The 14,674-nt window shown below is 34.5% G+C and overlaps 1 protein-coding gene across 1 annotated transcript in view; it reads right to left on the bottom strand.

Moving 5' to 3' along the window:
- Nucleotides 1–14,674, bottom strand: part of LOC118202887 (iripin-8-like) — a 52,043-nt gene that overhangs the window by 11,759 nt on the left and 25,610 nt on the right. The gene's annotated exons all lie outside the window — the stretch shown is intronic.

Raw genomic sequence — 14,674 nt, 5'->3', positions numbered from 1 at the left:
TAGTGTACTAAATATGATGCAGTTCAAATATATTTTCAATAATGTACCTTTTACATTTAAATTTATTAATGCTTTTGCTGTTTCCTTATTATTTGATAATACTTCATAATTTTCAAAATAAATTATCAATTGCAATTAATTATTGCTTCAGTATACTAGTACAACTTGCACAGTATTTGCTAATTAGACAGAAATGATGGTTTGTTCTATGTATAGTTGTTTTGAGATTTTCGTTGGCAAATTTATTGATTTTACGCTTTTGTGGAACATTTTATGGATGGCTTTTATTTGCAAATATATTATTTATTATGCATCTACATATAAGTAATAATGTAAATAGTATTAAATGACGTAAATATTATTATAATTATTGCTATAGATAACATATAAATATGTGAAAATTATTCGTTTTCTGTAATGTTGCAGGAAAATTGTAATTTATTTAATTTACAAAGTTTTGAGGTTTAAATTTTTTCTGTGGCTTTTGAACTGCTTTTCATTTTATTAGATAGTAATTTAAATGAATTAAAAATATATTTGCATAGTGTTTGGAAGCCCTGAAATATAGTTTCAAGGAAAAATAATTTTTTATGTCTTTTAATTTGCTAAATTATATTTACTTTTGTTAGTTTCTAAATCTTTATATTTCTAAATCTTTTCATTCCTCTCCTTCTCCAACTGTAAAGACATTTTTATGTTAATAAATAACAGCCTTTTTATTTCCTTATTTCAAAACTTTCTTTTTTGAGTGTATCCTAACAAATTATTACAATACAGTGTAAAAAAAATGCACAAGATAACCTAAAACATGGCATAGAAAATTTCGTGAATATTTCTTAAAAAATAATATTTATTAAGTTATTAATCTTAACTGCAAATGAATATACGACCTTTTATATACGTTTTCCCGTCAAGTCTCTGGAAATTTAATCATTATGCATTATTAAAAACAAAACACTCTAAACATCGAACGAAACGCTCGCATTCAATTCTGAAGCAAAGAAAGTCACGGAAGGATCGGACGCCTTTCGTGACGTCACTCGCAGCTAACCAGGCCATGTTATCTCGAAGGCCACGGGTGATCCCCTCACACGGAATTTTGACTTAATTCTCCAGTGCGGGGTAGCAAGGGAGAGCTACAAAATATTCTTCAAGGTGACGGCTGCCTGAGAGACCCACTTTTAGCTTGTTGTGGAGAATATAAGTTGGGGTCGGGCCGTTTAGTACAATATTTTGTGGCGGAAAATATTTAAAATCATTAAAATCAGAAGGGTGACTACTTTGTTTGCGTATCAGGGCGGTAGTCGTACAGTCAGTAAAAGGATAGTGCAACGTTCGCTTCACCATACCATACAAGCTTCGGAAACTGTAGACTTACGAGAGTACCTTTACACAAAGCATGCCATCTAGCTGCACTTTTGACTGGGCAAGAGAATACAGAAAATACTATAGTGGACTTGCAATGAGCAGCAAGGAGTGATGAGTCTCGATTCCGACTAATTAATACCGATGGGAGGCTGAGAGTATGGCGTCAAGCCATGAACCCTGTATGACAGATTTGAACTTTCTAATGTAATATTGTTTTTAACTTAGGATTATGTTCCTCCATAATGGTTTGATGTATGAGCAAAAATTAAGGAATTAGTTGAGGCGCGGGCGAATGCTTATATCTTCGAAATTACAGATGCTACAATTAATCTAAATACATCATTAAGTAGCTGAAAGCACATAAACAAACTTTTTTTTTTAATTGGACAAAGAGTATATGCACAATAACGTGTCAAATACAGCGAAATTTTGGTGAAGTCAAAGCTACTTGCGCATGCGCGACCGCGTGGCAAGGTTATATGGTAGACAATGTGTTCAGGTGGTGTGTGCTATATTTCACATGAAATGAAAATGCATTTCTTTTCAGGAAACATTTTAATATTAACCCTTAGCTCTTCGTTGGCTCCGCTACGGGGTGTCCGCCGATAACATCGCGGACGAAAACGTCGCGGAAAAAACAACGCAATGCGAAAACGTCGTGCTACAAAACATCGTGGGAGAAAACATCGCAAAGAGAAAACATCGCAGTTCTAAAACATCGCGGTACAAAATATCGTCGTCGAAAATAAAGCAGTTCAAAAACTTCGCAGTTTAAAAACATCGTCGTCGAAAATATCGTGGTAAAAAATAAAGTATCTACAAATCATCGCATGACGATAACATCGCAAATATGCTTTTTTCAGGTTTTAATAATTGTAAATGGATATTCCCATAATTATTTGTGAGCGCAAGATGTAAAGAAGGATAATTTTTACTTTCACATTTTTTATTAACTAATAAATTTTTGCTGAAAAAGTAAGAAGAAACATAGAAAACTAAATGCAACTTATAGATTATACTTTTCATGAAAAATTACCAGTGAAAACTTTACAAAAACTGATTTATTAATGGCCTTTGTTAGTTAACTATGTCGGTTTAAAATTCTATTCAATGCTATAAGTTGCATTAATTTTCTATGCTTAAGTTTTTTTTATTTTCTCAGCAAAAATTTATTGATTAATAAAAAATATGAAAGTAAAAATTATCCTTCTTTCCATCTTGTGCTCACAAATCATTACGGGAATATCCATGTATAGTTATTAAAGCCTGAAAAAAGCATGTTTGCGATGTTATCGTCATGCGATAATTTGTAGATACTTTATTTTTTACCACGATATTTTCGACGGCGATGTTTTGTACCGCGATGTTTTAGAACTGCGATGTTTTCTCCCACGATGTTTTGTAGCACAACGTTTTCGCCTTGCGTTGTTTTCTCCGCGACGTTTTCGTCTGCGATGTTTTTGCCGCGATGTTTTCGGCTGTAACCCCGCTACGGAGCCGTCAGTCATTTGTTCCGTAACTCCGTAGGCTCCGTTGCGGAGCCCAATGTTTTTAGCATGATTAGGCTTAAGATGTTACTAGCATGATTAAGCTTAAGATGTTACGGAATCGTCGGCGTTGGCAATTGTTATCTGTAGTTAAAACGTGCTCAGTCTCGCTACTGTTACGATTGAAACATTATTTGACCCATTTTACGGTTAGCAACATGGAGAAAGAGGGTGAAGATGTGTTTGATTTTTCATTGTTAGAAGATATTGTGGAAGACAATGTTGATTATAATTCTGACACTTCAAGTAGTGGTTCCGAAATGATACTACCAAAGAGACGACGAATGGTAGTTATTGAAAGTGAAAGCGAAGAGTCGCCGGAAGACTTAGATGAATGTCACGGAAGAATTACATATTTCGGATAGAATACATTTTAGTGTATCACCAAAGGTAAATTACAAAATTTAAAATTTGATTTACAAGAAGGGGCATATGTATAAAATAAATAAAATCAAAAACATTCACAAGCACGTGCATTTCTTCTCACTTAGATTAAGATCTTTCTTCACACTCGTTCCGCTGCGAAAATGTGCCGAAGTTGCTGGTAGGCAGTAATAAAAACGTACGGAGCGCTAAGGGTTAATATGGTGTCAAGTAATTATCCAAGAACACTTAGCAATTCAATTTCAGATTTAACACTTACTAAGAATATAACTGCAGTCATCTTAAATTATGCAGCAGTTTCTCATATCATGGACCAATTACCTAGGTTTATTCTCAACGAATAAATGTAATTAAAAAATAAAATGTGTGTGTGCAAAATCCCCTCTTATTTATTCTATAATATCCTCAAACTTCCGTTAGTAATCATACGCATTAAACACCAGCAACTGTTTAAACTAAAAGCCTACCGTCACCTTTCTTTTTCTTCTATTTTCGCAATTTGTAAGCAAAAGTTATGAACGAAAATAATTTTACCTTAGGGTTTAATTTCTAACGGACAGAAAAATGACAGGATCTACTTAAGGGGACGGTGGACTTTAAAATAGCTAAAAATCAACCAAAATATTGAATTTGTGTTTTTACTCTCATAATATTCCATATACATAACTACATCGTATGTAAAAAATAGAGTTCAAATATTATAATTTTTAAAGAAATTACAAGCATTTAAAATGTATCAAAAACGTAAACTTTGGAGAAAAATCTAAAAAAAATGTATTTCAACAGTTATTTACTAATGTAATAATTTATATATTTGCCCCAAAAAAGTGCTTATTTCTGAAAAAAAGGCTAAAAATGTCTTTATTGACAATTATTAATGAACTTAACTTTGGTTATGTGAATGTTATACGCCTAGAACAGGAAGAAAATCTCGTTTTCTCTACTCATTGCAAAAAAGCGTGATCAACGTCGCTTGAACCAAAGCAAAAAGAGAACTTTACCTGCTTGGAAAAAACAGAAATAGTAAAAACTATTGTAAAGCATTAAAAAATAATGTAAATGTAACAAATGAAGGTAAAACATATGATGCGAATGAATTTTAAAAGTTTCATTGGATATAATGCATAAATTGCTTCTCCCTGTAACTTTGAATCGCATACCAATTAGCGATTTGTTTATATTTGTTGTATTTAATATTATGAGATTAAAAATAGTTAAATGATACGAAAATGTTATATAGTGTCTACATATTCATATTTAATGTTAATTTGCTGTTTCTCATGGCCATGTATTAACGGTAAGTTTGAAGAAAAACTTTAAACTCGGTATTTTTCAAAATAACATTTTTCGCAGTTTGTATGTCTTGAAAATGATCCATGCGTCTCATTTTTAGTTAAAAATGAATGATATTTGGAAGAAACTATCTTGTTATATGTTGCAATAGATATGTGTATGCGTTTTGGGATATGAGGTTTTTAAGAAATTTAAACTTGTGATAATACTTAACAAAAGGTGATATTTTTCCGAAAACTGGGTCTAAGTTCACAAAAATCCTTTTTAAAAATTTCTGATCTATCATATTCAATAACGGATACACAAAAACTTTTGTCAAGTCTTGATAACAAACTTAAAGGAAAAATATAGAAAATTAGCGCGCAAGGAGCATTTTAAATCTTTAATTAAAATAATTAATTTGTTTAAAATTTTTTTTATTTAAAATAAATTAAAAGTTTGAACATATATTTTAAAAAACTGATGTTATAATACGTATATGTATAAAATTCCTTGTTGAAAACACAAAAGCTTAAAAAACTAATTTTGAAAGTCCACCGTCCCCTTAAATCGTTTATGTAGATCCTGCAATTTTGTAACACGTAAGGCAGGGGTTCCCAACCGTTTTGTGCCTAAGAGCACATTCTAGAGCAGTGGTTCTCAATGTTTTGACTACCGCGTACCATCTAAACAAAAACTGAAAATCTTTAGAACCAAAAGCTTAAGAACTACTACCACCAAAAACAAATCTCTTGAAGAAAGCTCAGATCGCATAAATTTACGAGTGTTAGAGAGAAAATTCAATCAGGATGTTGGAGTTTTAATTTTTGAATTTAATAGTTAAAAATACTATGCTTCTTTGCGTACCACCAGTTGAGAACCTTTATTCTAGAGCATCTGTTGGACTGCGGAGACCATTTAATTTTTCAAGGTGAGTTCATAGTTGGATAGAGTGTAATAATGCATGCACATAAAAAGAAGAGATCGGTCGCATTTCGCTTTGTTCTGGTACCTGTGTGGAAGCAATTTCTGTTTCATTAAAAATGAGAAAACTTTCACATAGTTGAAAACTAAAGCATTTTTATTATCACATGGTTATTATCACATGGTTGAAAACTAAAGCATTTTTATTGTGATCGCACAGCGGTGGGTATCCGCGAGGATAGGGTTGGGAATCCCTGCGTTAAGGAATCACTCTTTAAAATACATCCAAGCTAAAAGATACAGTAAACATTAAGCCATTAAGATTGGTCGGAAATTCTGTGTTTAATATATATTTCATTTAAATTTTGTTAACTCATCTGTTAGAGATTATTGAAGGTGCTAAGACTATTAATTACACGTTCCCAGATGATTGGCTATGACGCCATTAGATCTCTAGCCGTCCAATATATCTGAACTTTAATCAGAGCACGAGTCAAGATGGGTAAAGTCAAAAATTTGGTGTTGACCGCACGAAGGACATAAGGGAGAATCACAACGCCCAAGCCAATACAAGTATGCTTTGCAAACAGTCATGGCCTGTGCAGCTGTGGCACTTGTAGAAAAATAAGGTATCAACTGTGTATTCTCAAGCAATGAGTGCCATGGCTCTCTGCTTAATCCTGGAGGCATAAGGTGCTAAGACTACAAGAATCAATGTAATATTCATAAATTTGCCAATAAAAGTATGCTCGCAAACAGTCATAGCCTGTACAGCTGTGGCACGTTTAGAAAAATATGGTATCAAATGTGTATTCTCAAGCAATGATGGCCATGTCTGTTTTATTCTGGACGTAAAAGGTGCTAAGACTACAAGAATAAGTGTAATATTCATAAATTTGCCAATACAAGTATGTGGGCAAACAGTCATGGCCTGTGCAGCTGTGGCACTTCTAGGAAAATATGGGAAAAACTGTGCATTTTCAAGCAATGAAGGCCATGGCTCTCTGCTTTATCCTGAAGGCATAAGGTGCTAACACAACAAGAATCAATGTAATATTCATAAATTTGCCAATACAAGTATGCGGGTAAACAGTCATGGCCTGTGCAGCTGTGGAACTTCTAGGAAAATATAAGATCAACTGTGCATTCTCAATCAGTGAGGCCTATGGCTCTCTGCTTTATCCTAGAGGCATAAGGTGCTAAGACTACAAGAAACAATGTTATGTTCATAAATTTTCAGGACAAGAAAATCCCGCAGAAACTTGTTGCATTAGCGCGTCAAAACATCATTATTCGGCGTGTGACTAAATCAAATAAGTGAGTTATATTAAAGAACATGGAATTTACTTATTTCGAACTTAAGATCCAGGTTTCAAAAATCTCGTCCTAAACCTTAGGTGGCGGTTACTTTTTTAATAACGGATGGTGCTTAGTGCCCAATATGAAAAAAATACCAAAATATAGAAGAGTTCGTACTATGTTATAGCAGCCCCTTCCCCGAGATTGAATCTCCAACCAACTGATATATCTTGACAAAATCTGCGTGTCCTTATACCTCGCCATGTAAATCTACATTAGCACCGTGTTACATTTTTCGTGTTACAAATTGCGAAAAGGGCCTCCGTGTAGGAAATTGGTTCAGCCAGTTCCAGAGTATCGTTAGTCACTGCGCTATTATATGTATGTATTCACGGCCAGAGGAGATGACGTCTATGAAATAGAGTAACGGCTTAATATGTGTGAAAGTGCTTCAGTTGACTGGGACAATTACATGGGATAGAATAATAAAGTTATGGAATTGTGGTGATGGCGATAAGGAGCGCGCCTTGCGCCCTCCGATAAGTGTGGCAACCCTAGAGGAGAAATTTCTTACGAGTAGCGAGCAGAGCGAAACAGGCAGGCTGTCGGGCAGTGTGCGCGAAGTTCCGAAATAAAGCTTAATTTTTATTGTGCACTATGTCTCGTTAATATTTATATCAATGCAGTAGGAACATAATCTGTGATATGGAATTCGAGGATTGGTGGTAAAAACATAACCGGAAGTTACCATAATGGTAACCCGGACTGTGTTAAATCGTATGAACAGTTCTCAAGCACTTTCGGTTTTGACTACAAGCCATCACTCAAGATCTCCAAACCAGAAGTAATGGATTACATCGGTTTTCATCCTCCGAATCACAGATGAGTACTAATTATATATCATTTTATAATTCTGTTTTCTACTTATCATTTAATTTTCTTTAGTTAAATTTTTGCTTTTATTTTGGCTTAAAAACCTTGCACAATGTCTTATGATTATGCCGTCCAAATTCCGGTTTATAACCGATCAGACCCATCTTTATGGTTTATTATGTGTGAAAGTACTTTTGCTCTTGCCACCCCCAAACCTATCACAGAATCCATTACTAAATATAATTATGTAGTTGCTCATCTTCCTCCAGATATTGCATCAGTAGTGCGGGATTTACTTATGAAACCAGACCCTATTGATCCATATGCAAAGCTTAAAACTGAGTTAATAAATCGTTCGGGAGAATCTTCTCAGCAAGAAATTCGCCAATTATTATCTGGAGAAGAATTAGGTTCTCGAAAACCTTCCGATTTGCTTAGAAATATGAAACGTCGAGCAGAATCTTTAAATGTTCCTGATAACTTAATGTTAGAATTATTCCTTCAACGTTTGCCTTCGACTGTTCAGTCTATTTTGGCAGCGGTGTCCAATTTAACTGTAGATAAAGCTGCAGAAATTGCCGACAGAATTTTAGAAGTAAATCCAACCCCAGGGACTTGTGCCGTTTCTCGCACAGTCGATCAGTCTCTTGAGGATAAATTATTTAAACAAATAGAAAAATTAAACAAACGTATTGATCGCATTTCTCTTTCTCGTGGTCGCTCGCCAAATCGCGGAGATCGCAATAAGGAAAGAAGCAATTCCAAAAGGAGAGATTATTCTGTTTGCTGGTATCATAGACGTTTTGGGAAAAAGTGTAGAGATGACAAATGTACAAAACCTTGTTCATGGCAGAGAAACGAAACCAGCAAAGAATAGAGGCGACTTATTCTTTGCCTCAAGTTTCACGTCGCCTGTTCGTTCGTGACCGTAGAACAAACCTTTCATTCTTGGTCGATACCGGCTCTGACGTGTCCTTACTTCCAGCAAATAATTCTCAAAAACGGAATTCGTCCCAACAAACACTTTTCGCTGCTAATTCTTCTACTATTCATGTTTATGGTCAAAAAACACTTTCTTTGGATTTCAAATTAAGACGACAGTTTACATGGACTTTTCTTATAGCAAATGTTAGTACACCCATTCTTGGAGCAGATTTTCTCCATTTCTTTGAATTGGTCCCTGATCTCAGAAACAAATGTCTCAAAGATTTAAAAACGCATTTTAAAACCGTCGGTTGCGTGAAAAATACAAGCATTTATTCAGTAAAAACTGTATTTAGTGATACACCATATCACAAAATTTTAAAAGAATTTCGTTCAGTTACTAGATTACCAGATCCTAACCAACCTGTTAAACATAACACCGTTCATTATATCATAACTAAAGGTCCACCTGTGGTTGCAAAACCTCGTCGGTTAGCTCCAGATCGCTTAAAAATAGCAAAACAAGAATTTCAAACTATGATGCAATTGGGGCATTTGAGACCTTCGAGCAGCAATTATGCATCCCCACTTCACATGGTTCCAAAAAAGGGAAGTCTGGAATGGAGACCTGTAGGAGATTATCGAGCATTGAACGCTCAAACAATAAAAGACAAATACCCTATTCCATGTTTAGCCGATTTTACTGCTGCATTGCACGGTACTAAAATTTTTAGTCATGTCGACCTGATTAAGGCATACCATCAAATACCAATTAACCCAGCCGACATCCACAAAACCGCCATATGCACACCATTCGGTTTATTCGAAAGTATCCGTATGCAATTCGGCTTATGCAATGCATCTGCGACTTTTCAACGTTTTATAGATGAAGTCACGCGGGATTTAGAAGGCGTTTACGCTTTTGTCGATGACTTGCTCATAGCCTCTAAAGATTCTGAGGAACATTGCAGGCATTTGAAAGCTTTATTTTCCAAACTTCAGGAATATGGACTTTGCATAAATGTTTCAAAATGCACCTTTGGTCAAACATCTATTGATTTCTTAGGTTTTCACCTTAGTGAAAACGGAATTGAACCTCTTCCTGACAAAGTCAAATGTATTTTAGATTTTCCTCAACCTACCACTCTCACTCAGCTTCGCCGATTTTTAGGCATGTTTAACTTTTATAGATGTTTCATACCTAAAGCAGCACATATTCTTTCTCCTTTAATAAAATTGTTAGGCTATATTAATAAAAATAAATCTCGTTCTCGTGTTCAGGATTCATCCCCACAATTAAATTGGAACGAGAATGCTGAACAAGCCTTTATTGCTGCCAAAAATGCCATTGCTCAGGCTACCCTTTTGAGACACCCTATTCCAGGAGCCCAGCTAAGCATCTGGGTAGATGCCTCAGACGTCGCAATAGGCGGCACACTTATGCAGTTGTCTCAACAAACATGGGAACCTATAGCATTTTTCTCTATGAAACTCAATAAAAGTCAACAGAAATGGTCCGCGTACGATAGGGAATTATTTTCTATTTATTCTGCAATTAAGAAATTCCGACACATGTTAGAGGGCAGAAATTTTATAATTTATACGGATCAAAAACCGTTAATATACGCTTTTAAACAGAACCCTCATAAATGTTCACCTCGACAATTGCGACATTTAGATTTTATTTCTCAGTACTCTACTGATATTAGGCATGTGCAAGGTTCAAAAAACGTCGTTGCTGACGCTCTTTCAAGAATCGAAATTGATTCCATAACAAAATCTCCATTTTTGGATTTTAAAAAATTTTCGGAAGCTCAACGGCATGATCCGGAGGTACAAGACCTTCTCAAAAACAACACATCATCTTTGAAACTGGAATTTAAACCGTGCCAATATTCTGATGGTAATATTCTTTGTGACATATCAACAGACATTCCTCGTCCATTTGTTCCGAATTCCTTTCGCAGACTCATCTTTAATCATCTGCATAATCTGTCACATCCAGGAATTGCAGCTACTACGAAGCTTATTTGTTCTCGTTATGTATGGCCCGATATGAAACGTCATATCAAAAATTGGGTGAAATCCTGTGAATCTTGGCAAAAATCGAAAATTACTAGGCATACTAAAGCACCACTGGGCACATTCTCTCTTCCTGATGCACGTTTTTCAGAAATCCATATGGATATCGTCGGACCGTTACCTCCATCAGAAGGCAACGTGTACCTTTTGACTCTAATAGATAGATTCTCCAGATGGCCTGAAGCCATTCCCATCCCGGATATGAAAACGGAAATCATTTGCAGAGCCATCTTCAACTGTTGGATATCTCGTTTTGGCTGCCCATCGATCATAACAACAGACCAAGGTTCTCAAATGAGATCCGCACTTTTTGCAGAATTTACGCGCATTTTGGGTACGAACAGAATCACAACAACAGCCTATCATCCAATGTCCAACGGCATTGTTGAACGATTTCATCGACATTTAAAATCTTCTCTCAAGGCTCACGAGACCAATAACTGGACTGAAACACTACCAGTTGTTATGCTTGGTATTCGGACAGCCGTAAAGGAGGATCTACAGTCATCTTGTGCTGAACTGGTGTACGGCACAACTCTCAAGCTGCCTAGTGATATGATAACGTCATCTAAGATATCTCCGTATGACACACAATTTATCACGAATCTTAGGCATAGAATGCAACAATTGAATCCAATAGCAACATCTGCACATTGCCAAGAAAAATGTTACGTAAGTGCTACCTTAAAGTCGTGTACGCATGTATACTTACGTGTCGATCGAGTAAAGCCACCTCTGTGCCAACCATATACAGGTCCGCATAAAGTTCTTTCTAGAACGAACAAAACTTTCACAATTGATATTAACGGTCTGAAATCTACTGTGTCTATAGACCGTGTGAAACCAGCCTATTTGCTTTCGGATTCTAATTTGCCTGAACTGAAAACAAATAAAGACTTAAAGACAGTTCAGCAGAATAAATCTGCAAACGAACTCTCTAAGACACAAACTGTCACCAGATCGGGAAGACATGTTCACTTCCCTAAGAAACTTGCTTCTTACATAACAATTTAAAACATTTTTTTAAAATTCATATCTTAACATATTTCTTGTTATTTCATGTTTATTATATGTGTCAATACCTTGTTATATATTGAATTGCATTTTGATCTTTTCTAATTTTATATTCTAATTTTGTAATCATAAAAAAAATACCCGACAGCACGGATACTCTGAGATAATTTCATAACCTATGTCGTTCCTTTGAATAGCCATTAAAGGAACTGGGGGGAAACTCTGTGGTGATGGCGATAAGGAGCGCGCCTTGCGCCCTCCGATAAGTGTGGCAACCCTAGAGGAGAAATTTCTTACGAGTAGCGAGCAGAGCGAAACAGGCAGGCTGTCGGGCAGTGTGCGCGAAGTTCCGAAATAAAGCTTAATTTTTATTGTGCACTATGTCTCGTTAATATTTATATCAATGCAGTAGGAACATAATCTGTGATATGGAATTCGAGGATTGGTGGTAAAAACATAACCGGAAATTTCCATAGAATAATGCTTAAAAATATTCTTAGGAAACGGTATGAGAGTATTATTATTACATATTGTGTTTAGTTTTAAATTCGTACTTCATGAGCTTGGCAAAATTACAGCCGAGATTTTGGCGCAAATTAGAAATCGCCAAATATGGTTGGGGGCCGCTGTAAGAAATACCGAATAATCTTCACCAGATTAATTTGAAATTAACTGACGATTTCATTCAATTTTGCCGAAAACATTTGACTCCTTACGAAATCGGTGCTGCAAAAATTCGATGAAGTCGGAATCTGGATGTTGGTGATCAAATTAAGACAACAAGGTCGGGTTGCCTTGACCTTTGAAGGCAATAAGCACTTAAAATTTTAGTTTCTCAACAAACGTCTATGCCTCTTTTCCCCCATTCTTTCTCTGTATTAGTTTAGTTGCATCGTAGTTTCCGTCAGGGCTTGATTTCTGAAAGTAGAAGCGCCAGAGCCCTGTGGAAGACCATCAGGAAAGCGGAACAAAAACAGTAAATAATAAATAAATTAAATGACTTAAAATCATTAATAATTTTAAAATGAAATAGTTAATGAGCATCAAATTAATTATTTAAATGATTTGCTAATTATTTAATTGTAATTATTATTTAATTCATGATTTATTGTTATTAAAATAGTTGAAAATTAATAAAATTGTAAGATAAAATAAAATTTAATAAGCAATTTTATTGCTAAAAATAAAATTTTCGAGATCAAATTTCTACTGAAATAATTGTTCAGTTACATAAAAGAAAGCTTTCTTAATTTAGTGCTTCAGTGCATATCGGCTAGAATTAGAATTTATCCCAAAAACTGAGAGGTACCAGAGCCTGGGCTCTGGTACCTCTCAGGCGCGTGCTTAACCTCTCAGGCGCGTGCTCTTAGGCGCGTGCTTATTTTGCTTTGGTTAATCAAACTGTGGCCAAACTGATGTGTATTTCGCAGTTATGTACACAGCGTAACAATCTGTAATTATTTTGATTTAAAAAAATTACTAACCCATGAAAGCAAGTTGGAAGTGGCATAAAAAATTATAAATTTTGAAATTAATTTCTTTTCCAATTTTTGTTTCATGGGAATGAAATTTTTCTGCTTTATTTTTTACAATGAGCATAGCATTTTCGTAAGCAATAAGGACTGAAGAAAAGTTGCAAGGAGTTACATTTTGCAATTTTTAAAAAACTGGTTTCTTTAAATTTAAAAGTATCAAAACATGAATATTTACATAATTTGAAATATTTTTGTAATTTGAAATATATGCCTGACACCAATGGTTATTATCATAAAGGCCACCTAATGCAGAAGAGTACATTATTACACATTTGGAAAGCTTTAACTAAATTAAAGTGTTCTCATTTGCTCAAAATTTGAATTGGATTATTTAATTATGGCAAAGCACACGAGGGCTATCTGCCTAAAGGGAGGGTTGCCTTCGTGGAGGACTTTCTAAGGGAAACTCAAAATTTGAATTATGACGAGTCAAACATTCATTGTTTGGTATGGTTGTCTATTGAAATCTGATCATGTATGTTATCAGAATCTGCCAGTTTTCAAATTTTCTCCTATACAAAGATTCTGAACCATCAATTCAGTTAGATATTGATGTTTTATTTCTCCTTTAATATATAATTCGAGAAAGTAGCTTATTTTCCTGTTTTTGATCAGTAATAGTTCAATAATGTTTTATTTTTGATGAACGTGTAGATGTTCTTATCCAGCAGCTGCGGATTAATCCGCCTAAGTAACAGGAAATCTGGAAAGAAAAAGCCACCGGACGCTTATTCACTATTACGTCATTGCACGGTAACTCACTATGTAATACAAAGAAACTACTATTTGGCGTTCTGGCAGACAATTACGACTGGAGCTCTATCAACAGAAAGGAGTCCCCAAATCGCTCAAACATAAATAATCGTAATATGTTTTTGATTTAGCTTTCAATCAAATTTAAATCTCAAACATAAATAATAATAGATTTTTGATTTCGCTTTCATTCAAATTTAAATCTCAAACATAATGGTAATAGATTTTTGATTTAGCTTTCATTCAAATTAAATCTCAGACATAAATAATGGAAATAGATTTTTGATCTAGCTTTCAATCAAATTTAAATCTCAGACATAAATAATGGAAATAGATTTTTGATCTAGCTTTCAATCAAATTTAAATCTCAGACATAAATAATGGTGATAGAATTTTAATCTAGCTTTCATTCAAATTTAAATCTCAGACATAAATAATGGTGATAGAATTTTAATCTAGCTTTCATTCAAATTTAAATCTCAAACATAAATAATGGTGATAGAATTTTAATCTAGCTTTCATTCAAATTTAAATCTCAAACATAAATAATGGTGATAGAATTTTAATCTAGCTTTCATTCAAATTTAAATCTCAAACATAAATAATGGTGATAGAATTTTAATCTAGCTTTCATTCAAATTTAAATCTCAAACATAATGGTAATAGAATTTTAATCTAGCTTTCATTCAAATTTAAATC

This window comes from Stegodyphus dumicola, chromosome 11, assembly GCF_044657685.1.
Source record: "Stegodyphus dumicola isolate Sdum_Otavi_A_Nest chromosome 11, ASM4465768v1".
NCBI lineage: Eukaryota > Metazoa > Arthropoda > Arachnida > Araneae > Eresidae > Stegodyphus > Stegodyphus dumicola.
Note: the sequence above shows the minus strand (reverse complement) of the source record. Positions and strands in the feature narration are given on the sequence as shown.